The sequence below is a fragment of the Mastigoproctus giganteus genome, chromosome 9, assembly GCF_048544385.1.
Source record: "Mastigoproctus giganteus isolate SK-2022 chromosome 9, ASM4854438v1, whole genome shotgun sequence".
Classification (NCBI taxonomy): domain Eukaryota; kingdom Metazoa; phylum Arthropoda; class Arachnida; order Uropygi; family Thelyphonidae; genus Mastigoproctus; species Mastigoproctus giganteus.
In genome coordinates, this window is record NC_143583.1 from 66,666,869 (window position 1) to 66,692,181 (window position 25,313).

Below are 25,313 nucleotides of genomic sequence, written 5' to 3' on the forward strand. Positions count from 1 at the left end.
TCTTTTTAACCATCCCATTTTTTAAAATTTATTAAAATATTTCTTTATATACTAAATTTTGTATATAAAAATATTTCTATTGTATAGTAAATACAAAGACTCCTTATGTTTGTATTAAATTACCTAACCATCCCATATTTTTTTATTTATTCAAAAAAAAAACAATAAGTACAAAAGCTTCCTCTCTAAATAATAATTATATAAAATTTTATACCTATTCAATATAATCTCAAGGTGTGTAAAGAATGCTTAAAAATATATGTACAGTATCTCAACATATAAAGCTGAGAGAATAATAATAAAAAAACACCTTCTGTGTTTAACAACTTTACAAAGTGTAAATTCTACTTAATAGCATTTTTACATATAGTGTGACAACTCTTCTGCTGTAACTGACAAGAAAAATATTGTATATTAATTAATTAGCTATATTTCATTTTACAACAAATGGAATTAATTTGTTAATAACTAAGTCATTTTAGATGCTTTTTTCTTTATTACATACGCACGTGCATCCTCAAAAATAAATCTCAATGATCTAATTGCCTCAGTTGTCAGCACTAAAATTATGCAAAAATTCACAGCAAATAAATTATTAGAATTCTGAATTTATTTATTACTAATTCATTATAGCAATTAGATGCTAGATAAGATGTCCATTGCCTGCTTAAGTAAATCTCGCTGTATCTCCAGTTCTCTCCTTCTCTGTGCTTCATCCGATACATTATATAACAAATTATCCTGAAAAGTAAAAATGAAATAACATTATGCACTTGGGTAAATAAAAAAAAAAAAAAAAAACTAAGGCTAAAAATAATTTCTGAGAACTGAAGTTTTGAAAATAACTAAAAATCAAATATAAAAATAACTGAAAGTCAAATATGAACATAGCTAAAGTCATATATGAAAATATCAAATTTCAAAAATTATAATTTAATTTTTTTCATTTTACAGCTGTTTTTAATTTAGTATATTTGATTCTTTCTAACTAAACATTTCAATGAACAATGAATATTTCACTGAATTTTAAAAGTAGTACACATTAAAATTTCTTACTACAGAAACTTTAATGAGTTCCAGATAACAAAAAAAATATTTGTACCAGCATGTTAGAGAAAATACTAGGGATGAAAATATTCTTGACTTCATCGTTACTCACCAATTAGATGATATCTTCTTCTTTATGTGGTTTCCTTAATGTGACGGTGCAGCACCATGTCTCTCCAGTTCTTTATATCATAAGCTTTCCTCTTGGTCTCAGCATAATTTTGTTACTTCGTCTACATCCTTATGTCATCAACCCATGTTCTCCTTCCTCTTGATCTTTTTCCCACAACCTTTCCTTTGAGGACTGTCAGTGTTCTTTGTCCAGCTGATCCTCTTAGCATGTGTCCTGCTAGTTTCATTTTCCTTTGAATCATTTCCATTAATAGAGATCTTGGTGTTCTCATTCTGTGTAAGACATCAATGTTTGACATGTGTTCTGTCCATGGAATTCTTAATGTTCTGAAGCACTACATCTTGAATGCTTCAATCTGTTGTCGCACCCTTTTCTTGTAGGTCCAATACTCACTTCCATATGTAAAAACTAGCCAAACCGGTGTTCTAATCATTCTTTTCTTTGTTTAAATTCCCACAGTACTCCTCAAGAGCCCTTTATTTCTTGAAAAGCCATCTTTGGCCATAGCTGTTCTTACCTTTATTTTTCTTTCCTGATTTCTAGAGTCAGTAAAATAGGTACGCAAATATTTGTATTCTGTTGTATTCGCTATTTTCATGTTGTTGATCACAATGTCTGGTTCAGTTTTACTAACTTTTTTGACTTTCAGATTAGTATTAGCGTTAGTTGAGGTATATGATGTAAGAAAGCAAGCTTAAAGAGCATCGGCCGGAAAAAAAAAAAAAAATGCTTCCCATTTCACCCATCTGGTCACTCCAAACATTTGTGTAGTTCAGTCTTAAATTTATTTAAGCCATCAACTTCCACAACAACAGATGGAAGTCTGTTCCAGCAATCAACTACCTGCTGACTAAAGGCAAACTTCAGCACATCTATTCTACAACTGTCTTTCCTCAATTTGAATCTATGCCCCCTCAGGTTCTTAATCTGAGCAAGTGAAGGTATCCCATCAGCATTGAGCCTGCTCAAACCATCTAAGGCCTTGTACACCTCAATCAGATCACCTAGCAGGTGACTAGTCTCCAGATACTGCAACTTGCAGAATTTAAGCCTCTCTTGGTAAGAGCATGCCTTTGTTCCTCTCACTAATCTTGCTGCCCTTCTCTGTATTCGTTCTAGCAACTCTAGATTCTTCCTAAAATGAGACTTCCAGACCTGTATGCAGTACTCAAGGTGTGGCCTGACCATTGCCTTATGCGAAGATATAATCACCTCCTTGTCTCTGCTAGCAAAATTCCTATATATCATTGACAAAACTCCATGACTGGCTCTGGTAGCCGGTCTGCACTGCTCAGAGAACTTCATATCTGAATGCACAATTACCCCTAGGTCTTTTTCATTCTCCACCTCCCTGAGTGTAGTACCACACAGTTGGTGCGTTTCTCTTGGGTTACTGCTACCCATATGCAATAGTTGGCATTTGCCAATATTAAACTTCAGTTGCCACTTCTCAGCCCATCTGCCTAACTTTTCTAGATCCTGTTGCAGCAGCATACTGTCTTTACTATCATTAACAACCCTGCCAACCTTTGTATCATCTGCAAACTTGGACATTAAGCATGATATACCTTCATCAATACCATTGTTAAATACAGAAAACAATAATGGGCAGAGCACCACCCTGGGAGACTTCACTAATAACATTAGTCCACATAGAGCAGTGTCCATTTCTTACCACTCACTGCTGTCTCCCACTTAACCATCCCTTTATCCATTGCAGTAATTTGCCTTTAATGCCATATTGCTCCAATTTGTACAGCAGTCTTCCATGTGCAACAGTATCAAAAGCTTTCCAGAAATCCAAGTATATGATATCAAAATTATTTTTTGCATCCAGTTCCTTTGTGACAACATCGTAGTAGAGAGAACAAATATAGATTATAACCCTACTACAACATTGTAGTAGCCAATCAAATTAGTCAGACAAGACTTCCCCTTAACAAATTCATGCTGTGCCTGAACTATAACTGTAGTTTTGTCTAGATGATCCTGCATCACTTCTTTAACAAGTGACTCCATTATTTTCCCCGGAACAGAAGTTAAGCTAATAGGTCTATAATTATTTGCTTTACCCTTTGAACCCCTTTTGTGAATTGGGGATACATTTGCACATCTCCAGTCCATTGGAACCTCCCCTGAATCTAAGAATGCTCTCATAATTATGGCTAAGGGTTTGCTTACTTCCCTCATTGCCTCCTGTAATATAACTGAATATATTGCATCTGCCCCAGGTGCCTTTTTTATGTTTAACTTCAACAATTTCTCCTCCACTTTATTACAAAATCATTTAGCTCCCTGTTAGAGTTTAACTTCTGTACTCCCCTTCCTTACAGAATTCCACACATGTGAATGTAGATGCAAAATACTCATTCAGTTTGTCAGCTATCTGAGCAGGATCATCAACAGTCGAACCATCAACATCAAAGTGGACCAATCTGATTCATCCCCTTCCTTATGTTTACATAAGTAAAGAAGTCCTTGTTGTTTTTCTTTGCATCATTTGTCAAGGATTTCTCGTAATCTGCTTTCGCTTGCCTAACCTCCTTTGTGACTTGATTACAGACTAGCTTATATCTGCGACAGGCTTCTGTGTCTCCTGATAATTTATATGCATCCCAAGCATTTTTCCTCTCTGCCATGAGCCTCATTAGTTTGTCTGACATCCATTTAGGTCTAAATCTTGAACAGTATTTTTTAGTTGGTATGAAAAACCTAGTAGCTTCCAAGATTAATTCCTTGAAGGCTTCCCATTTAGAATTCGCTGTTTTTAACATCATAAGTTGATCCCACTGTATAGAATTTAAAAACTGTCTAAGACCACTGAAGTCATCTTTACGAAAACAAAAACCCTTCCCTCTACCCTTGATGGTAGTTACATCTTTAAGTAAATCCCACATCAGCACACTGTGATCACTGTCACCTAGTGGTTCCTTTATCTGCAAATTCCTAATGCATGAATCATCACTGCTGATAATCAGATCAAGAGTGTTACTCTCTCTGGTTGCTCCCCGAACATGTTGCTGTAGAAAACAATCCTCTAATAAATCCACAAAAGCCTTGCTAGTGTGTGAGTGACCATCCCACAAGTTCCAGTCAATATCTGGAAAGTTAAAATCCTCCATTACAAGACATTCTGATTTACTGGCCCATTCTATTTCTCTGCACAATTGTTCATTGTACTCATCAGAATCATTAGGCCTATAACACACTCCTACTCTCATTTTCTCTTTCCCAGTGTTTAATGATACACCAAACTGACTCAACATTGCACTGTCCACTCATGTCAACTGGATGCACTTCCTTAGATTTTGTGTGTTTTGCTTAGATATGTTGTCTTTCCTACATTTAGTTCAAGGCCGTAGTCGTTGCCTTCCTCAATTAGCAAACATAATAGGATAACTATGTCATTTTTGTTGTCAGCCAATAAAACCATATCATCAGCATATCCAAGATTGTTATACCAAATACCATTGAAATTAATCCCTAAGTTTTGTTCCTCATTACCATTTTGCTGTAAATATTAAAGAGAGGACACATCCTTGTCTAACTCCTCTTTTGATTTTCACCCCTGAGGTCTCTGAGTTAATCATTTGTAGTTTTTGGTTTATGCATATTTTCTTAATAATGCATTCGTTTGCATGCATTCTTGTTGAAGTCCAGTCTGTCTAGTATTTCGAAGAGTTTCTTATGTTTCACTTGGTCGAAAGCCTTTCGGAAATTGATAAAGCAGATATAGATTTCTTTATTCCATACCAGTGATCTGTCAAAAAGTATTTTTAATTCAAGGATGGCGTTTATTGTTACCAATTTTCTTCTAAATCCTTTTTGCTGGTCACTCAGCTCATTATTAATAGCTTTTTCAATTTCTCTATTAATAATGGACAGGATAATTTTTGATGTGTGTGTGATTAAACTCAGAGTTCTATAGTCATCACATTCTTGAGAATTCATTTTCTTTGGGATTGGGATACAAAAATTTATGATAAAATAATAGAACAAATATCTGACCTCACCTATTTGGGAAATTTAATATCAAATGAAGGGAAAGACATCCACACTAAACTACAAAAATATAATAAAATGAATGGAACGATTAAACGCCACTTCAGAAAACAAATGACAACTGAAACAAAATTACGACTGCACAATATCACTTCAAAACCAGCCCTCTTCTACAGCTGTGAGACTTGGGTCATAAAAAAGAAATATGCACACAAACTAGAAGCAGCACAAATGAGATTTTTAAGACCATTATTAGGCTTTACAAGAGTAGACCACCAAAGAAATTTATATATCCGCGAGAAATTAACAGAAGATAACATAGTAAATGACATAAAACGGTATCAGGAAAAATGGATCAGCCACATAGAATGAACCCAGACCAGATCCCAAAATTAGCCTTTAACTACAAACCTACAGGCAATTCCATTAAGTTCCCGTTTTCAGACGACCATTCCCTGGACCGAAGTCCATTCATGGTGGTATTGGGATACAGATGGATGTTGTAAAGGATTCAGGCAATTCTGCCTTTTCATAGATGTGTTTGAGAGCATCCACTAAAAAATTTTTACCATGTCCAGCCACCGCTTTTAGCATTTCATCAGGGATGGTGTCACATCCAGGGCATTCATCGTTGGGTAGTCTGTTTATAAATAAATAAATAAAATAAATTTTCTGTTTATACTCCGGGACGACCAAACAGTCAGATCACGTCTTGTATCTCATTTCTCAATGGGTAGGGTGGTGTTTAATATGGTATCAGATATCTGGTGTTCAGTCTCTTCAAACAAGTCTTTGTCATCATAGACAATATGATGACAAAGACTTGTTTGAAGTCATTGTCAACAATATTCAACTCTGGCAGTAAGCTAGAGAATCTTGTAACAACTGAGAGTAAAGTGGAGGAGAAATCGTCGAAGATAAATACAAGAAAGGCACCTGGGGCAGATGGGATCTATCCAGTTATATTAAAGAAGGCAGCAAAGGAAGTAAGCAAACCCTTAGCCATAATTATGAGAGCTTCCTTGGACTCAGGGGAAGTACCCATGGACTGGAGATGTGCAAATGTGACCCCAATTCACAAAGGAGGATCAAAGGGCGACACAAGTAATTATAGACCTGTTAGTTTAACTTCTGTTCCTGGAAAATTAATGGAGGCACTGGTTAAAGAAGCACTGCAGGATCATCTAGACAAGACTTCAGTTATAGCTCACACACAGCATGGTTTTGTTAAGGAGAAGTCTTGCCTGACCAATTTGATTGGATACTATGATGCAGTCACAAAAGAACTGGATGCAGGGAATAACTTTGATATTATATACTTGGATCTTAGAAAGGCTTTTGATACTGTTGCACATGGAAGACTGCTGCACAAATTGGAGCAGTGTGGCATTGGAGGCAAATTGCTGCTATGGATAAAGGGGTGGTTGAGGGGGAGAAGACAGAGAGTAGTAATCAATGGACACTATTCATCGTGGACTAATGTGATTAGTGGAGTCCCTCAGGGTTCAGTATTGGGTCCATTATTGTTTTCTGTATTTATAAATGATACTGATGATGGTATATCAAGCTTAATGTCCAAGTTTGCAGACGATACGAAGGTTGGCAGGGTTGTCAAGGACACTACTGACACTATACTACTGCAACAGGATCTGGAAAGGTTGCGCAGATGGGCTGAGAGGTGGCAAATGAAGTTTAACTTTGACAAATGTAAAGTACTACATATGGGAAACAGCAACCCCAGAGCAACGTATCAACTCTGTGGTACTACACTGACAGTGATAGAGAATGAAAGGGACCTGGGGGTGGTTGTGCAGGGAGATATGAAGTTTTTTGAGCAGTGCAGACGGGCTGCAAGAGTAGCTCATGGTGTATTGTCGATGATATATAGGAACTTTTCTAGCAGGGATAGGGAGGTGATTATTCCATTGTATAAGGCAATGGTCAGACCACACCTAGAGTACTGTATACAGGTCTGGAGGCCTCATTTCAAGAAGGATGTAGAGATGCTGGAACGAATACAGAGAAGGGCAACAAGATTAGTGAATGGAACAAAGGGGTGCTCTTACGAAGAAAGGCTTAAGTTTTGCAAATTACAGTGTCTGGAGACTAGGCACCAGCGAGGTGATCTGATAGAGGTGTATAAAGCCTTGAATGGTTTGAGCATGCTCAATGCTGATGGGATTCTTCCTCTTGCTCAGAATAATCACCTGAGAGGGCATAAATTCAAATTGAGGAAAGACAGATGTAGGATAGACGTAAGGAAATTTGCCTTTAACCAGCGGGTGGTTGGTTGGTGGAATAGACTTCCATCCATTGTCGTGGAAGTTGATAGCCTAAATAAGTTTAAGGCTCAGATGGACAGGTATTTCGAACGAACAGAGGGGTGAAGTGGAAGTGGTTATTTTTTATTTATTATTTTTTATTTATTTATTTATTTTTAAGCTGATGCTGCATAAGCTTGGTTTCTTGCATCAAATGCCTCTACTAATGCTAATGCTAATAAAGTTCCCATTTTTTTCCCTTGATGATGTATGTCCATAAACGCTTTGATTTACCATTCAGTTTTCACTCTAAAGAATGTTTGTCAGGTCTTATTCAGTCATTGTAAGGTTTCGATCTCATCACATTGCTTGTTAATCCAATCTTCTTTCAGTTTCTTACACAGATGTTTAATTCTTTTATCCAATGCTTTGTACCTTGTTCTTTCCTGTTCATTTGTACCTCTTTTCCAAGGTCTCTTTTCATCTATAAGTTTAATAACCTCTTGGGGTATCCATAGCTTTTTCCTATTTTCTTCTCATTTAGTGAGGCAGTTCTCAGCTGTGTAAGTGATAGCAGCTTCCAGCTAGTTCCAAGGAGAGAAATCTTTCTCTTGTAGTTGTCTGCAATTTTGTCACATTTTAGTGTCACATTTTCTTTAAACTTTTGTTTTACTGTTGCATCTTGGAGTCTCTGTAAATTCCATTTGAATGTTTCTTCTTGTTTCAGTTTTCATTGATTTTAGGTGAATGTTCATTTTCATTAAGACCAGGTTGTGGTCTGACCCACAGTCTGCGTTTGGCACGACTTTAGTGACTTTAGATGACATATAGGGCTTAAAATACAGGAACTAATGGCAAATGTGGATGAATTGAATAGGTACTTTACATCTGTCTTTACTGAAGAAAGATCCTTCATGCTGAAAAGAGGCTGTGCAAGTGAAGTTGAACCATATCAAATTAGTTATTTCAAAATTATTTCAAAATTTATAGGTGGAACAGGACCAGGGTATGTCTGGCGGGGGCAAAGGTTGATGACGTTGTAGAGCGGATATCATCTTTTAAGGGCACAAAAGGTGATATAGTTGTACACGTTGGCACTAATGATATCAAGAGGAGGAGACCGGCAGAATTACTTAACAAGTACAGGTCACTGTTGAACAAAAGCCGAGAATTAGGGTTGAATTTGAAAGTGTCTGCAATTCTGCCCAGACACGATAGGAGGGAGTATATGATGAGAGCCTTGTCGATCAATTTGGCCCTGGAAAGATTGTGCAAGGCTCAAGAAGGTAGAATATTTTCCAGCCTGGACTGTACTTGTTAACAGGAGAGATTGCTTCTACAGGGATGGGATACACTTAAATAGAAAGGGTGCAAGAATATTTGCTGATGCTATTGAAGCAGTGTTAGGTGGGTCGGAAAACTGCTAGCTTGGGGGGGAGACAAAGACTAATAGATTAACAGTAGCCACTGGCAGAGGTGAAAGAGATTCTTGCACTGCTTCTATTGGAATGAACAGAAGCCTGAAAAACAAGATGCAGGATATTTCAGAGACTGCTGGGAGTCATTGCGGTACAAGTAAACACGTGGGTTGTGTTAGGGGTAGCTAAGAATAGAAACAGATGCATGTATACTTGCGTGTAAACCAATGCTAGGAGTTTAGTAAATAAATTTGATGAATTTGAGGTACTGCTTAAAATATCAAAGGAAGATATTGCTGGGATATCAGAGATGTGGTGTCACACAGATATAAGGAATGCAGAACTGGAATTTGGGGAGTACAATGTCTACAGAAAGGACAGAAGGGAGCAAGGGTTATGCTATTAGTTAAGAAACACATAAAATCCAAGGAAGTGAGGTCAGTCGACATCCCTGGACAGTGCAGTGTTGAGTCAGTTTGTGTGACATAAGCATTGGGGGATCAAAATTGAGAGTAGGAGTGTGCTATAAGCCTAATGTCTCTGATGAGTATAATAAGAAACTGTACAGGGAAATAGAGTGGGCCAGTAAATCACAGAGTCTTTTAATGGGGGATTTTAATTTCCCAGATATTGACTGGAATTTGGGGGCTGGTCACTCACACACACTAGCAAGGCTCTTGTGAATTTATTGGATGATTGTTTTATACATCAGCATGTTCGGGAGGCAACTAAAGGGAGTAATACTCTTGATTTGATTATCAGTAGTGATTCTTCATGCATTAAGAATCTGCAGATAAATGAACCACTAGATGGAAGAGATCACAGTGTGCTGAAGTGGGATTTACTCAAAGAGGTAACTACCATCATGGGTAAAGGGAAGGGTTATTGCTTTCGTAAAGGCGACTACGATAGACTGAGACAGTATTTAAATTCTATACAGTGGGACTAACTGATGATGTTACCAACAGCAAATTCAAAATGGGAAGCATTCAAAGAATTTATCTTGGAAGCTACTAGGCTTTACATACCAACTAAGAAATATTGTTCAAGGTTTAGACCTAAATGGATGTCTTGTTGTTGTTATTTGGTTTGTAGGAGCATTAGCAACTAAGGCCATATTGCTCCGGGATATGGTGGTCATTTCCTGACCTTTCCACATCCTCCGTATTTGTAAATGGATGTCAGATAAACTAATGAGACATATGGCAGAGAAGAAAAATACATGGGATACATACAAATTAACACGCGACACAGAAGCCTATGATAGATACAAGTTTATCTGTAACCAAGTTACAAAGGAGGTTAGGCAGGCGAAGGCAGATTACAAGAAATCTTTGGCAAGGGATGCAAAGAAAAACAGCAAAGAGTTCTTTACTTATGTAAACTCTAGAAGGAACGGGATGAATCAGATTGGTGCACTTGATATCGATGGGTCAAGTGTTGATGATCCTGCTCAGGTAGCTAACAAACTGAATGAATATTTTGCATCGACATTCACACATGAGGAGTTATTCAGCGAGGGGAATGCCAGGGGTGTATTCAACTCTGGCAGTAAGCTAGAGAATCTTGTAATAACTGAGAGTAAAGTGGAGGAGAAATTGTTGAAGATAAACACAAGAAAGGCACCTGGGGTGGATGGGATCTATCCAGTTATATTAAAGGAGGCAGCAAAGGAAGTAAGCAAACCTTTAGCCATAATTATGAGAGCTTCCTTGGACTCAGGGGAGGTACCCACAGACTGGAGATGTGCAAATGTGACCCCAATTCACAAAGGAGGATCAAAGGCTGACAAGTAATTATAGACCTGTGAGTTTAACTTCTGTTCGAGGAAAGTTAATGGAGGCACTGGTTAAAGAAGCACTGCAGGATCATCTAGACAAGACTTCAGTTATAGCTCGGACACAGCATGGTTTTGTTAAGGGGAAGTCTTGCCTGACCAATTTGATTGGATACTATGATGCAGTCACAAAAGAACTGGATGCAGGGAATAAATTTGATATTATATACTTGGATCTTAGAAAGGCTTTTGATACTGTTGCACATGGGAGACTGCTGCACAAATTGGAGCAGTGTGGCATTGGAGGCAAATTGCTGCTATGGATAAAGGGGTGGTTGAGGGGGAGAAGAGAGAGTGGTAATCAATGGACACTGCTTATCGTGGACTAATGTTATCAGTGGAGTCCCTCAGGGTTCAGTGTTGGGTCCATTATTGTTTTCTGTATTTATAAATAATACTGATGATGGTATATCAAGCTTAATGTCCAAGTTTGCAGACGATACGAAGGTTGGCAGGGTTGTCAAAGACACTACTGACGCTATGCTGCTGCAACAGGATCTGGAAAGGTTGAGCAGATGGGCTGAGAGGTGGCAAATGAAGTTTAACATTGACAATGTAAAGTACTACATATGGGAAACAGCAACCCCAGAGCAACGTATCAACTCTGTTGTACTACACTGACAGTGGTAGAGAATGAAAGGGACCTAGGGGTGGTTGTGCAGGCAGATATGAAGTTCTCTGAGCAGTGCAGATGGTCTGCAAGAGTAGCTCATGGTGTATTGTCAATGATATATAGGAATTTTTCTAGCAGGGATAAGGTGATTATTCCCTTGTGTCAGGCCACACCTAGAGTACTGTATACAGGTCTGGAGGCCTCATTTCAAGAAGGATGTAGAGCTGCTGGAATGAGTACAGAGAAGGGCAACAAGATTAGTGAATGGAACAAAGGGGTGCTCTTACGAAGAAAGGCTTAAGTTTTGCAAATTACAGTATCTGGAGACTAGGCACCAGCGAGGTGATCTGATAGAGGTTTATAAAGCCTTGAATGGTTTGAGCATGCTCAATGCTGATGGGAGTCTTCCTCTTGCTCAGAATAATCACCTGAGAGGGCATAAATTCAAATTGAGGAAAGACAGAGGTAGGATAGACGTGCGGAAATTTGCCTTTAGCCAGCGGGTGGTTGGTTGGTGGAACAGAATTCCATTCCTTGTCGTGGAAGTTGATAGCCTAAATAAGTTTAAGGCTCAGTTGGACAGGTATTTCGAATGAAGAGAGGGGTGAAGTGGAAGTGGTTTTTTTTTTTTGGCTGATGCTGCATAATCTTGCTTTCTTGCATCAAATGCCTCTACTAATGCTAATGTTAATTATAGTGTTTATTAGAAAAACATTTGGGCATAAAGGCAAGTAAGGCTCCTGGAGTTGATGGCATATACCCAATAATCTTGAGGGAGGCCACCACAGAGTATATTGAAACACTGAAGTTAATTATGAGGGCATGTTTGGATTGGAGAAGTGCCAACTTATCACCAATACATAAAAGTGGTTCTAAGAGCAAAGTTGGTAACTGCAAACCAGTTATTGACTTCAGTGGTAGGAAAATCTTAGAGGCAATGATTAAGAATGCAATCCAGGGATATTTAGATAGATACAACATGGTTCTGTTAAAGGAAAATCATGTTTAACTAATTAGTAGACTATCTTGACACAATTACTCATGAGCTGGATGTAGAGAACAATTTAAATGTAGTTTATTTGGATTTCAGCAAGGCATTTTTGACTCAGTCCTTCATGAGAAGTTAGGGAGTTGTGATTAATGGATATTCTTCAGAATGGTGCAGCATCAGGAGTGTGATTAATGGATATTCTTCAGAATTGTGCAATGTCAGATTGGGGGTCCCCCAAGGACCCCCAATGTTGCTTCTGAATTTCATAAACGATACTGATGAAGGGATAGAAAGCGTGATGTAAAAATTTGCAGATGAGGTAGATTGGTAGCGTAGTTCTTCTTCTCTTCTTCTTTGGTCCTTAGCTGGCAGCTGGGGGAGGCGGTTGGCCACGCAACCAGTATGCTGCTGTAGGTGCCGCAGGGTTTCGGACTTGCTCTGTGATGTTCTTCCATACCTTACGATCAATGGCTTCAGTCCTGGCCTGGTTAAGGTCGAGACGTCGGCTCTTCAAGTCATCTTCCACTTGCTTGGCCCACGTTTTCCTAGGTGCGGTCCGTTGGATGCTCCATTGGGTGGGTCGTTGTCTCCAAAGGAGTGTGGATGGTATTCTGTTCGTGCCCATTCTACATACGTGGCCAAACCATCTGAGCCTTCGCTTCTGGATTTGGTCGGCAATGGTTGGTTGCTGTTGGCATCTGGCGCGGATGGTATCATTAGTGATGCGGTCGCGAAGAGAGATGCCCAAGATCTGCCGCAGGCATCGCATTTGGAATACCTCAAGTTTGTTCAAATCTAACTTGAGACAAATCCATGTTTCCGATCCGTAAAGAAGAATGGGCAGGATCAAAGTCCAGAAGAGTCGGATTTTAGTCTTTGTGGAAATGTTGGTCCTCTTCCACAGACACCATTTGAGCGAGGCGAACGCAGTGGCCGCCTGTCCAATTCTGCTGTGGATTTCCATGGTGGATGCAACTTTCTTTTCCTGGACCAGCGACCCAAGGTATTTAAAGTCCTGCACTTGCTCGATCTGGACGCCTTCGAGATAGATGGTGGCTTGCGACCCATCTGTTGTCAGGGCCTTTGTCTTACCAGCATTGATCTTCAAACCGTATGGCCGGGCAATGCGGGCAATGTCGTAGAGGATGTCCGTGGCTTCAGCGTCGTTACTGGCAAGGATAGCACTATCATCAGCAAACATCAGGTCAGTCACATAGTGATCCTTGTCATATTGTATGCCCTGTCTGTTTCTGAATGCTTGCCTCATAATGGCGTCAACCACGATGTTGAAAAGCAACGGGGAGGCTACATCCCCTTGGCGGACTCCAGTTTGGATGGTAAATTCCTCTGATAAATCGTTCTGGATGCGCACCTGGCTGGTTAAACCGTTGTATGCAGTTTGGAGGAGTGTGATGACTTTTCGAGGTACATGTTCAACCTCTAGTAGTTTCCATAAGGCAGGCCGGTGGACACAGTCGAAAGCAGACTTAAAGTCAATGAAAACAATGACGGTTCGCTGTCCACACCGGATCCTCTCCTCCATCAGCTGACGAATGGCAAAGATTTGATCACAGCATCCTCGCCCGGGTCTAAATCCTGCCTGTTCTTCTCGACTGGTTTGCTCGCGATGTTTTTGCAGTCTTGACTGGATGATCTTCATAAAGACCTTTCCGATGATAGAAAGGAGGCTGATGCCACGGTAGTTCTTGCAGTCCCGGTTATCACCTTTCTTGTGGATCGGTACGATAATGGCTTTCCTCCATGTTGACGGAATTTGTTCAGTGCACCAGATGGTTTTGAGGAGTGAGTGTAGTCGGCGAAGCAGTACATCTCCCCCGGCTTTGATCGCTTCTGTGGTGACTTGGTCCACTCCTGGTGCCCTGCCATGCTTCAGGGATTGTATGGCTGCTTTCACTTCTTCTACTGTAGGCTCAACATCGACCATGGAGACCTCAGGGGGGTCGATCGAGAGTGCTGTTGCTGGCGGTCCCTGAGGTGGGTCGTGATTATACAAAGCGTAGTTAATGATCAGTACCAAAGCAGCTCTCCTTCAGGATGATTTCAAGAGGCTTCAAAAATGGTCAGAAAAGTGGCGCTATGTTTTAATGCAGCAAAGTTTGGTTTGGTTTGGTTTGGTTTTGGTTTTATTGGCGCAATGCAGCAAAGTAACACTCGCTGCATTTTAATGTGCAAGGTAACACTTGGGGAATAGCAATCACAAAATAAATTATACACTTGGTGGGGTTAAAATAAAAACAGTAGAAGAAGAAAGGGATCTGGAGTTATGATGCAGGCAGATATGAAGTTTTCTGAGCAGTGTAAACAGGTGGCCAGGAAAGCCCATGGTGTCCTATTGATGATTTATAGAATGCTATCCTGTAGAAATAGGAAGTCATAATCCCACTGTTTAAGGCAATTGTAAGGCCACATTTGGAACACTGTGTTCAAGTATGGAGATTTCATCTGAAAAAAGACATTGGGCTTCTTGAAAGGGTCCAAAGACGGTTAACTTGAATAGTGAGATCGGCAGAAGGATGACCGTATGAAGAAAGACTGATTATGTGGACTACAGAGCTTGGCAACCAGGTACCTCAGAGGTGGCCTGATTGAGGTTTATAAGGCTCTGAGAGGGGTTGGCAAAATGGATGAAGGTGAAGTTTTTCTGTTATAAAGAATTCCAGAACCATAAATTGAAATTACAGGGGAAGAGGTTTAGACTAGATTGTAGGAAGTTTTCTTTTAGTCAGTGAGTCAGTGATTGCTGAAACAGGTGGCCTTCACAAGTATCTGAGGCTGATAGTTTGAATAAATTCAAAGGTTAAAAGGATAGTTACCCATGTGAGGAGGGAAGAAAATAATTTGCATTTTCTTATCTACTTTTTTTTTCAGCCAGTGCAGTGAAAATCTGTGACTTCCTTGCACTATTACAATTATCCACTTGCTATTACAAAGGTTGTTTAGTGAAATTTCATATTAATCTCTTGACATCTGTTCCCGAATATATGTATATATATTCTGATTCAGAATATACACATATATATTCCTTATCATCTCCTAAAATGCACCAATCTGTTGCCAAGGCAATAATCATTACGTCAAGGGTCTTCTTGTCAAAGGGGACTACATTTGAGACACCAAAAATCCCAAGCAACTTTTTTTTTTGGTGGGGTAGAAAACCAATTTTTTTTTTTTTTTACATACTGACAACTACAAGTGTTTTAGTGGCTCTGATTGTCAATTCAAATTAAAACAACAGTTAGCATTAAAAATAATTGTGTGTAATGTAGCTGGCTCACTTGTGTGATGAAATATTTTGTATATGCCTATGACACACCACTGTCACATTGGAGTAAGTGTAATAAATACAGATTAAACTGTCCTTCTACTTTGGCAGAGATGGGGGAAATGTTAGTTGTGAAAATGTGTTAGTTGTCTGGTGCCATCAGATAACTAACATATTCATCCTTCTACTTTTTTTTTGTTATGTTGGTTCATTCTTTTTACACATCACTTTTCTTTGTACTGATAGCCTTTTCTTTCAACTGCTATTTGTCACATTACACTCTCAAAACTTCACAGTTCAATGTGATGTCAGTGAAACTTTCTCTTATTGTTTTCACTAACCATGCCTCTGATCGAAAGACTTTCCAAATTTGAATTCTGAAGTCCATGTGTAGGTTAAGCAGTACACACATGTATATATATATAATTAAGAATAATGATATACAGAAGCTATATGATATGGGGGGGGGTTTGAAATTAAGTTTGAAATTAGATAAGTCTGAATTACAATAACATAATTTATGGATCAGGGACACTGCTATAGCAAAAAGTATCCTACAGCCATAATGTGTATACGTATATATAAAATATTTTAAGTATAAAATATTGTAGGTAGAACATGTTAACGAGCTTTATGTATAAAATTAAAACTAATGAATATACCGTATACCCTGGGAGCAATATATGTTGTGAAAGAAGGGGTGGGGTGAATGAACCGGAAAATAAAACGATAAGATTTGCACTGATTGAAAAATACCAAAAGTTTTGAAAAAACAACCAAGGTGGAAATAACATTGCAGTGTCTTTCATAATTTTTGTGTCGTCATCAGAGGTCATCCACCAAAATCATGAAAAAGACAGCAATGCTCTTACTTCTGTTTCCGACATGTTCTGTATGCATAGGTTCACGTGTGAAAAGCCACGTGGTATTTTACAATTTAAACTTAAAATTTTACAAATTTTGAATATAATTTTACTAAATTTGAATTTACGTTAGTGTGCTAATAAAAGTGCTGCATACAGATCATGGATGACCTTACAGAAGTAAGTGAAACGCTATGAAAATGAAAAACGTAAAGCCAAAAGTAAGGAAAATCAGTACCACTGTATGGAGGATACTGTCAATCAGTGCAAATCTTAGCGTTTTATTTTCCGGTTCATTCCCCCCCCCTTCTTTCACAACATATATATATATATATATATATATATATATATATACACATGTGTGTGTGTGCGTGCTGCTTGACTATACAGGGTGATTCACTACCAGCGCAACAAACTTGCAGGAGGTGTAGGAGGCACAAAGACGAATCGGAATCACATAGCATTGCAGGGTCCGAAATGCCTTCGTCATACGATAGAGGACGTTGAACGGGAGGTTGTGTGAACAGCGATCCCGCTGGAAGTCAGCATTTGCGAACCAGTTTCCGAGGCAGTAAGATGGACGAGTATTCAAACGTTGAACTGGCCGACATGCACCTCGCGTATGGAGCTGCGGACTGTAATGGGCGTGCCGCTCTGCACTTGTATCAGGAACGTTTCCCGCACAGGTATGCTCCTCATCATACGATTTTCGCATGTGTGCACAGAAGGTTAAGTGAGACTGGTTGTTTCACGAGAGGTACCATGAATCGGGAGCAAACGACGAGAATGCCAGACAATGAGGAGAATGTCCTACATCTTGCAGAAGGCAATCCGAGTACGAGTACTCGAGCGATAGGCCAACGATTGGGTATTTCCCAATCCACTGTATGGAGGATACTGTCAACAAACCAAATGAGTTCATACCATCTGCAACATGTCCAATCATTGGAGCCTGCGGATTATCCACTCCAGAGGACTTTTGCTACTTGGTTTCTTCAACAGAAATGGTTCGCAAATACTGACTTCCAGCGGGATCGCTGTTCACGCGACCTCCCGTTCAACGTCCTCTACCGCATGACGAAGGCATTTCGGACCCTGCAATGCTATGTGATTCCGATTCGTCTTTGTGCCCCCCCCCTACACCCCTGCAAGTTTGTTGCACTGGTAGTGAATCACCCTGTATATATACTAGATATGATGGAAAAATATTGGTATGGTAAAGCGGTAGCAGTTTTGGGTGAGATACAGTGCAATATGTGGATGCCATGTGCGTCAAACACCCAAGTAACGTGCATAGGCCAACGCCAGCACCATGGCAAAACCTAGAGATATGAGATATAACATATAATACAATATATAATAAAAGGTGAGAGTAAAACAAATGATAAAACGTAGAGCAAAAAGATGAAAGCAGAAATGGAAGTAATATATGATAGAGCAAACTATAAGATAGAGATAGAGCAAAATATATAAAATAATGAGGCAAAATAGTATAACAATACAGCGGCCAAAATTATAAAGCAATGAGGTAAATTATAAAAAAGAGTCAATTATGGGTATGTAGATACATTAAAAGGGACTTTGTCTAGGGCTAACCCTCTCAATGTATCAGCCCAGTTTGACGCACATGGCGTCCACATATTGCACCGTATCTCACCCAAAACTGCTACTGCTTTACCATACCGATATTTTTCCATCATATCTAGTACTTATCAATACAGACCAATGTAATGTATAATCTTACACTTAGATGGCATTAATCGGTGCTGATCTCAATGAACGATCTATAACAACAAAATTCATAAACAATACTTCGCCTAATACCAATATATATATATACATATGTGTGCTGCTTGACTAATATATACGCAGTATGTATATATATATATATATATATATATACACAGGGTGAGGGAAAAGTCTCTGTGTATCTGCTAGAAGTAGGATATAGATAAGAGTGTAAATAGTTGCAGTGAATGTACATTAAGTACGGATACAATAAATTCTGGAAGTAGCCCCATGACACATAGCAAACATCTAATCATTTTATCTTGGTGAAGACTGTTGCCATTTCGACATGGAAAGAAAATAGTTTCTGTTTCCTTCATATCTGAATCTACGATGACTGTCTTGATAAACTGTACTTTTTATTGCACTTCACATATAAAAATTGGGGGGGGGGGGTGTAGATGATATTATGGCCAAATGTCCTGTGATGGATGTGATTTCTGAGCTAAAAATGTTATATATCAGTGGGGGACTGATTCTAAATGCTTGTGGAACTACAGCTATTTGAATTCTTAAAATGGCTGTGGAGTTTTCAAAGGTAAAAAAAAAAAAAAAAAAATACAAATAAAATAAGCAGACATGTCTAGTACAATGCTTATTCATACTAGGTACATGTTTACTTATTCTTGTGTATTTTATACCATTAAAGCCAGGTGGGAAGGAGCAGCAGTGCATAGCACACGCTTCTTGATTAGACTGGGGTTCGAGCCCGTCACCACCAAATATGGAGGATGCGGAAAGGTCAGGGAATGACCACCGCATATCACGGAGCAATATGGCCTTAGTTGCTAATGCTCCTAAAAACCAAATAACAAACAACAACAACAACAACAACAACATACCATTAAAACGTGATCGTAAACTTCACCATATCCATCTGCCTTTCTGTTTTATTAAGTCACCCCAAATTTTATTAAAATTTAATAAATAAAATCTGGCAAAAATATTATTATGATATTTTTTCACATATATAACATAGGATGTCTATATATTGCAGCTGAAGCACTGGACATTATGTTTGTTATTGTGCATTTATTAGAAAAATAAATGGGTAATATAGAGGACACACAGAAAGGAAAAGTTTTCAATTCAAACTCTGGGCATATGAAAGTTGCACAGAGTTTTAATTTTTGATGAGCATGTCACAGATTTTCTTTAATTTTTTTGAAATCAAAGAAAATGTATGAAATATAGGTTACAGTTCAATATTTATTAAAATCCAGAAGGAAAAGGGAAAAGCCTTACAAAAAAAACTGAACGAATATTAAAGCATGTGCAGTGATGTGAAAAGAATTGAATTTATATATTATATTATTAATGAATTAGTAATTAGTTGTTTACTTTTTAACTTCTATTAATCACAGAAAATGAAAATTAAATTAATTTAATGTCAAATACACCTGAAAAATGCAACACATTTCATATGCTACCTAGCTTGTTTAAAATTCAGCAATAGATCCACAGCTGTTTAGAGCTGGACCCATACTGATACATTTTACACTTGGAATGATCTAAGAATCACATTCTGAAGTTATGTACATTCCTTGTGAGTCATCCTTTAAAGGCTCACTATATCCCAGTGGCTAGGCGTAGGCAGAAAATTCAGCGTACTGTGTGTGTGTGTGTGTGTGTGTGTGTGTGTGTGTGTGTGTGTGTGTGTGTGTGTGTGTGTGTGTGTTCAAGCTTTCCACATTTGTTGGTGTTAGGATATGTGCTAGTTTCTTCCATCATACTTGTAAATTTCCTAGTTCCTGCCTTCCAGGGAAGTTAACTAATGATGAACAGTTCTCATCAAAATAAACAATTCATGTACAGTTCTATTTAAAAAATATTCTATTTATCTTCTGGAATTGCTAAACTAGGCTCAATAAATAAAATTATTTTTATTTTACCATCATTTGATTCTTACCACATTTTTCTTTTCCAAGAATTCAGGAACAAGATTATTTCTAATCACACACATCACCTGCCAAACAAAATACAGGGTTACACCAATGGGCATGAAATCTTTTTTTTTTTTAATATAAAATAAAATATTAAAAAAAAAACAATTTTAGTCTTAGATTGATAAGAAATAAGGAGCTGTTAAATGCTCATATATTGGTTTGATGACAGGTTCTAGCAATATCTAACCTGAATCGTCACATTTGTATCAAATTTGAATTACTAGATTTGAATTACTCATTAATTTCAATTACCCGCATGGTATAAGAGTGTTCCATATATAATTAATTCATGGATAATCATCATGTATTATCATCATCACCAAATTAATTAAATTATATTTTCTATTCATAAAAGGAATCATCACTAAGTAGGATCACTTTATAGATTCATTCATAAATTTTAAAACTAGTTGTGAAAAAAAGAGTGATCTAAATTTAAGAAACACTCCTATTTATGTGGATATTCACTAGAATTACTCTGAAATTTCTAGTGTACAGCTTTAGAGGTATATAGGATCCATTTCAATAAGAGCTATTTACATTTTTATACAATGGTGTAATACAAACTGAATTGACAAGATGATAGAAAAATTCAAATAAAGCAATTCATCAGATTAAATAATACAAGAGCAGACTGCATCTGCCAAAAAAAACCCTTCAATCGCTCATACCTATCCCAATGTCAAAAGTCATATCTTTTCCAGTATCAAAAGTGACCATCCAATTCCATTCTGAATTTTATTAAACTGCTTAAGCCACCCTTGACACTAACCACAGATAATTTATTCTGATGATCTACAATATACTGTCTCTAAGTAAGCTTCACAAGATTCAGTGCTTTGTTTCTTTATGAGATTTTATATTTGTGCATTCAAGTTCTTGTCTCTCCTATCTGTGAGAATAAAGCTCCCTATTCATTTGGTTTATTCTCTTCAGGGCTTTTATAGTCCTCATTTATCCCCCTTCCCCCACCATCATGTCTACTTCCCAAACTTAGTCCACATCTCTTAAACCGTTCCTCTTAGGGACAACAATTAGTGTTCCTTACCAACCTGGTTACCTTTCTTTGAACCCAACCTGAAAGTCGTTTTTTTTAAGACATGGCCTCCAGAGACCTACAGTATCCCAAGTGCAGTTTCTCACCATTCTCTTACATAGAGAAATAATGATATCCTTTTCTCTAATTGCAGAAGTCCAATAAAGCATTAGTAGAATGTCATGAGCAATCCTGGCTACCTGTTCACACTGTATGGAAAACTTTGTGTCTGGCCGTATTTCATTCTTGGATTTGTGTTCCCCAGGTACATAACCATACATTTAGTACTGCTAAACTTCAGCTGCCATTTTTTCTATATTTTAAGTGATCCAAATCACTTTGAAGCAACATAGTCTGGCTCTGGTTGTTAACCACCCTCTCAACCTTCAAATTACCTGAAAAATTTTGACAGGTTTCCCCTTTACACCCTCTTCAATGTCATTAATCAAGATGAGAAACAAGAGAGCTCCCCAGCACCAAACCCTGGGTGATTCCACTTGCTAGTTCACTCTGAAGAATGCTCATTTGTGACTAACTACCAATGGTGCTTGCTTTTCAACTAGTCCCTGATTCAACTCATTATAATTTTTGTCATTCCAGCTCTTTCTTAGTTATAAAATAACCTTTTGTGGGAAACTATATCAAAAAGTTTCCAATATATAATGTTAGTGTTGTTTCGTGCAGCCAATTAATTATCATATGATCTCATAACAGTAATTAACTAGATTGGTCAGCCAAAGCCTCTGCTTCACAGGTGGTCCTGCATATGCTGTTAACCATGGACTTTCATGATCTTGCCACTCATGATAGTTAGACTCATAAATCAATACTTTTCCAACACCTCTTTAGTCCACCTTTGTGGATTGGAGAAACAGTTGCACTTTTGAAAAATTATTGCAGGCAAATTTAATTTACTTTCCTCTCAGGGATGCCATCTCAACCTAAAGAAATTATGCTTTCAGTTGAACTGTGAGGAAAGATTATGGTTGGGGGGTTATAATATATACATATATTTATACTAATATACATTAGATCTCAAATAAATAAAAAGAAGGATAGATCTACAATCTTAATACATTTATTTATTATTTATTTTTATTATGGGACTTCAAAGCAAAAGGAAAATATGAAAATAAGGAACACATCAAAGTCCACAATACAGGTAAAAAATATTGTGAGATTAGTCAAATTGTAAAAGAATGATTCTCAACTTCACTCTTAGGAGAATGCAGTGCAAGATATGTATCCAAATGTTTACAAATATCCAAGACAACTGTACTCAAAATAATGACAATATCCTGAAACTGTAACTTTATAAGTTTAAGAGTTGCTGTCTTACAATTTAGAAGGCTGTCTGAATTCTACATATTACTCAACTTCAATATGATCAACAATGGCTAGATTATGTTTATAATCTGACAAAGCCAGCTCTTATCTTTATTTTTTTAAATGCATAACTGTACTGTTAAGGTGCTGCTGATACACATAACTTTGTTGTAGAAAACCTACAGGCAAAGATAAGAGTATGGTGCAGTTTCACATTCACTTTCATAACTGAACCATAATTTTTTGAAGAAATTAGTAATGGACACTCGTTTCTGTATGAACAGAAATGTGCAACTGTGTTTGAAAATGCCATTTCAGATTTGAAACAGAGAGGGATACTGGACTAGGTGACCTCTCAACAGGATGGAGCTCCCACCACATATTCACCTGAGAGTTACTGAATTAAGAGACCACTGCAGCTGAAGAAACTGCAGTGAGTAAAGCTTGTGAAGGAAAATTGCCACCTCACAGTCTGGATTTGCAACCTGATAATTACTAGCTATGGTATTACCTAAAAGCCTGCCTGTAGATATGATTAAAATGATGTTGCACAACTAAAGAGGCAAATCCAAATCAAGATAATGAAAGTGTCTTGAGCTCAACTCTTCTCCACTGTTCAAATTTCCTTGCTGAAACTGAAACTGCTATTGATTTAGAGAGAGAGAGAAAGATGAAATTTTGAGCAATATCTGCAGCCAGGTAAATTGAGGCTCCATAACAAAACTTGTTTTTTCTTGTATGTAAATTAATATGTTTACACCAAAACATTTACATATTTTTACTAGTAGTTATTTTATGCCCACTGTATAATGAAAAGTATGTTGCTACAAATCAGCTCTACACAGATCTTGAGAAAACATAGAAGAATTAAGCTCTGAGTCAATAAAGACTAAATTATTTTAACTTTATTCTCCTTCACAGTTTTAGAAGAAGCAATGCCTGTACTTGATTCAACTAGAATATTTTTAATATAGAGCAATTCTTTTGAGCAAACTTAACATAATATTACCTTTTCATCTACTTTAAGGTCACTGTTTACTCTTACCAGCCAAAAAAGAGAAGACAGAATATTTTTCTCCCTTAGGCACAACTGAATAATCAAAAAGGGTTAAGTCATATCACCAAACAATTGTTGAATTGTCTGAAATATTGATTTCAAATATGCAGATATTTCACTACTGTTCACTGTGTTATCGTGTTTTTCAGACTCAGTATCATTACAGCTGACATCAGTATATAAACTTGTTCCTCTAATGGATAAGGTTTGCAGAGAATCACTTCCTCTTTGCAAGCAGAGTTTGAAAAGTTTGATGAGTTATACATTTTTACAGTGTATATTCATTAAGTATAAAATTCAGCATATATTCATCTTCCAAAAATTCTCTTTCTACTCTTAAGGGTGCCAGTTATTAGTTAGGTATATCATACATGAAAAAAAAAAAAAAAAAAATTGAATATCTAGAATTATGCTTGTTAAAACAATATAATGTAATGGGTAATGGTGCTCCATGCAAGTGAAAGTAATAAAATTTTCAATTTAATCTCACTATGGCATGAATTTTTGCAAAACTGTTGGTAGATAAGCTCCATACTAGAATTATAGGGCTTTTTATTAAATAAATTAATGAGAAAAATTATTTTTGAGTACATTACCTCTTTAATTAGAAAACAGTATATATATTTCAAGGTGACATCAGACACTGTTTTCTTTACTAGAATCATATAAGCATTTACTAAGTCTTCTAATTTTGATACACTGTTGTTATTTACATCAGGACGAGTCTTCATTTCGTGCTAAAAGAAATTGTACTTTAGTTAATTTTATGTCAGTCTTTTTACATAATCTTTTTTACTATTTTATCATCACCACTAACAATGATCATATTTTATGATTATTAATATTGACCAAATTGTGCAAAGAAGCAGAGTTTATGCAGCAATAACCTTACATTAACCTCGCAACAATCACCACCACTTTCAATACCACCACTTTGCTTATTGGAGGCTTGAAGTGATGAAACCCATGTTTAGTCTCCAGAGCTAGGTTCCACTCAACCATTCCCCATCTCTTCCATCATTCAGTATGACTGATGACTTTTGAAGTTATGATGAACATCATGGCGAGATCCAGTGTTCCTTACTTTTCGAGGGTACAGTTCTAAAACGGTGTTCGCAAGCCAGCTGCTAGTTAGTACACCAGACCGAACCTATTGGTAACTCTTTAGGAGGCTTCCGGCTCAGCTAGTGCATAATCTTGCTACATCTACTCTGCCAGATAGTGACTTGAGAAAGTCCAAGTAGTGTGTATGTGGGGGGCATTGTCGAGGCCACATTATGTCAAGGACCTGGGTATATTCTTCCCAAGTTTACGCCATATCCAAAAATTTCATTACTTCATACAGCATGTCCCCCCCCCCACTTTTTCTTACTATTGAATACACCATGAATTGGCAAACTAACAGAGTAAGCTTATCTGTGAAAAGATCTAAATCTCCCAAACACTTCCTAGTTCATTTCACAAATATATGTGGTCTCAAATCTAATCTCAATGATGTTCATTTCCACTTGCGGTCTGCCAAACTTCATGTACTTTTTCTGACAGAATCTCAGTTATCGGTTGATTCAACTACTGCTCATCTCAGTTGCCCAAATTATTCACTGTATGATTCCTTTCACCTCAAAGGTGGTACTTGTGCATATGTCCATTCCAATATTCCCTGTCAGAGACTTGGTAAGTTGGAATCTCCTCTTTTTGATCTTCTCTGGCTT

General features: G+C 37.5%; 1 long non-coding RNA gene across 1 annotated transcript; it reads right to left on the reverse strand.

Annotated features, from left to right (window-relative positions):
- Positions 1–636: 636 nt before the first annotated feature.
- On the reverse strand, positions 637–24,332 carry LOC150080327 (uncharacterized). The gene is made up of 3 exons (XR_016547354.1): positions 24,198–24,332; positions 20,146–20,202; positions 637–741 (listed from the first exon to the last, which is right to left on the reverse strand). It is a non-coding gene; the product is annotated as an uncharacterized LOC150080327 (long non-coding RNA).
- Positions 24,333–25,313: the final 981 nt, after the last annotated feature.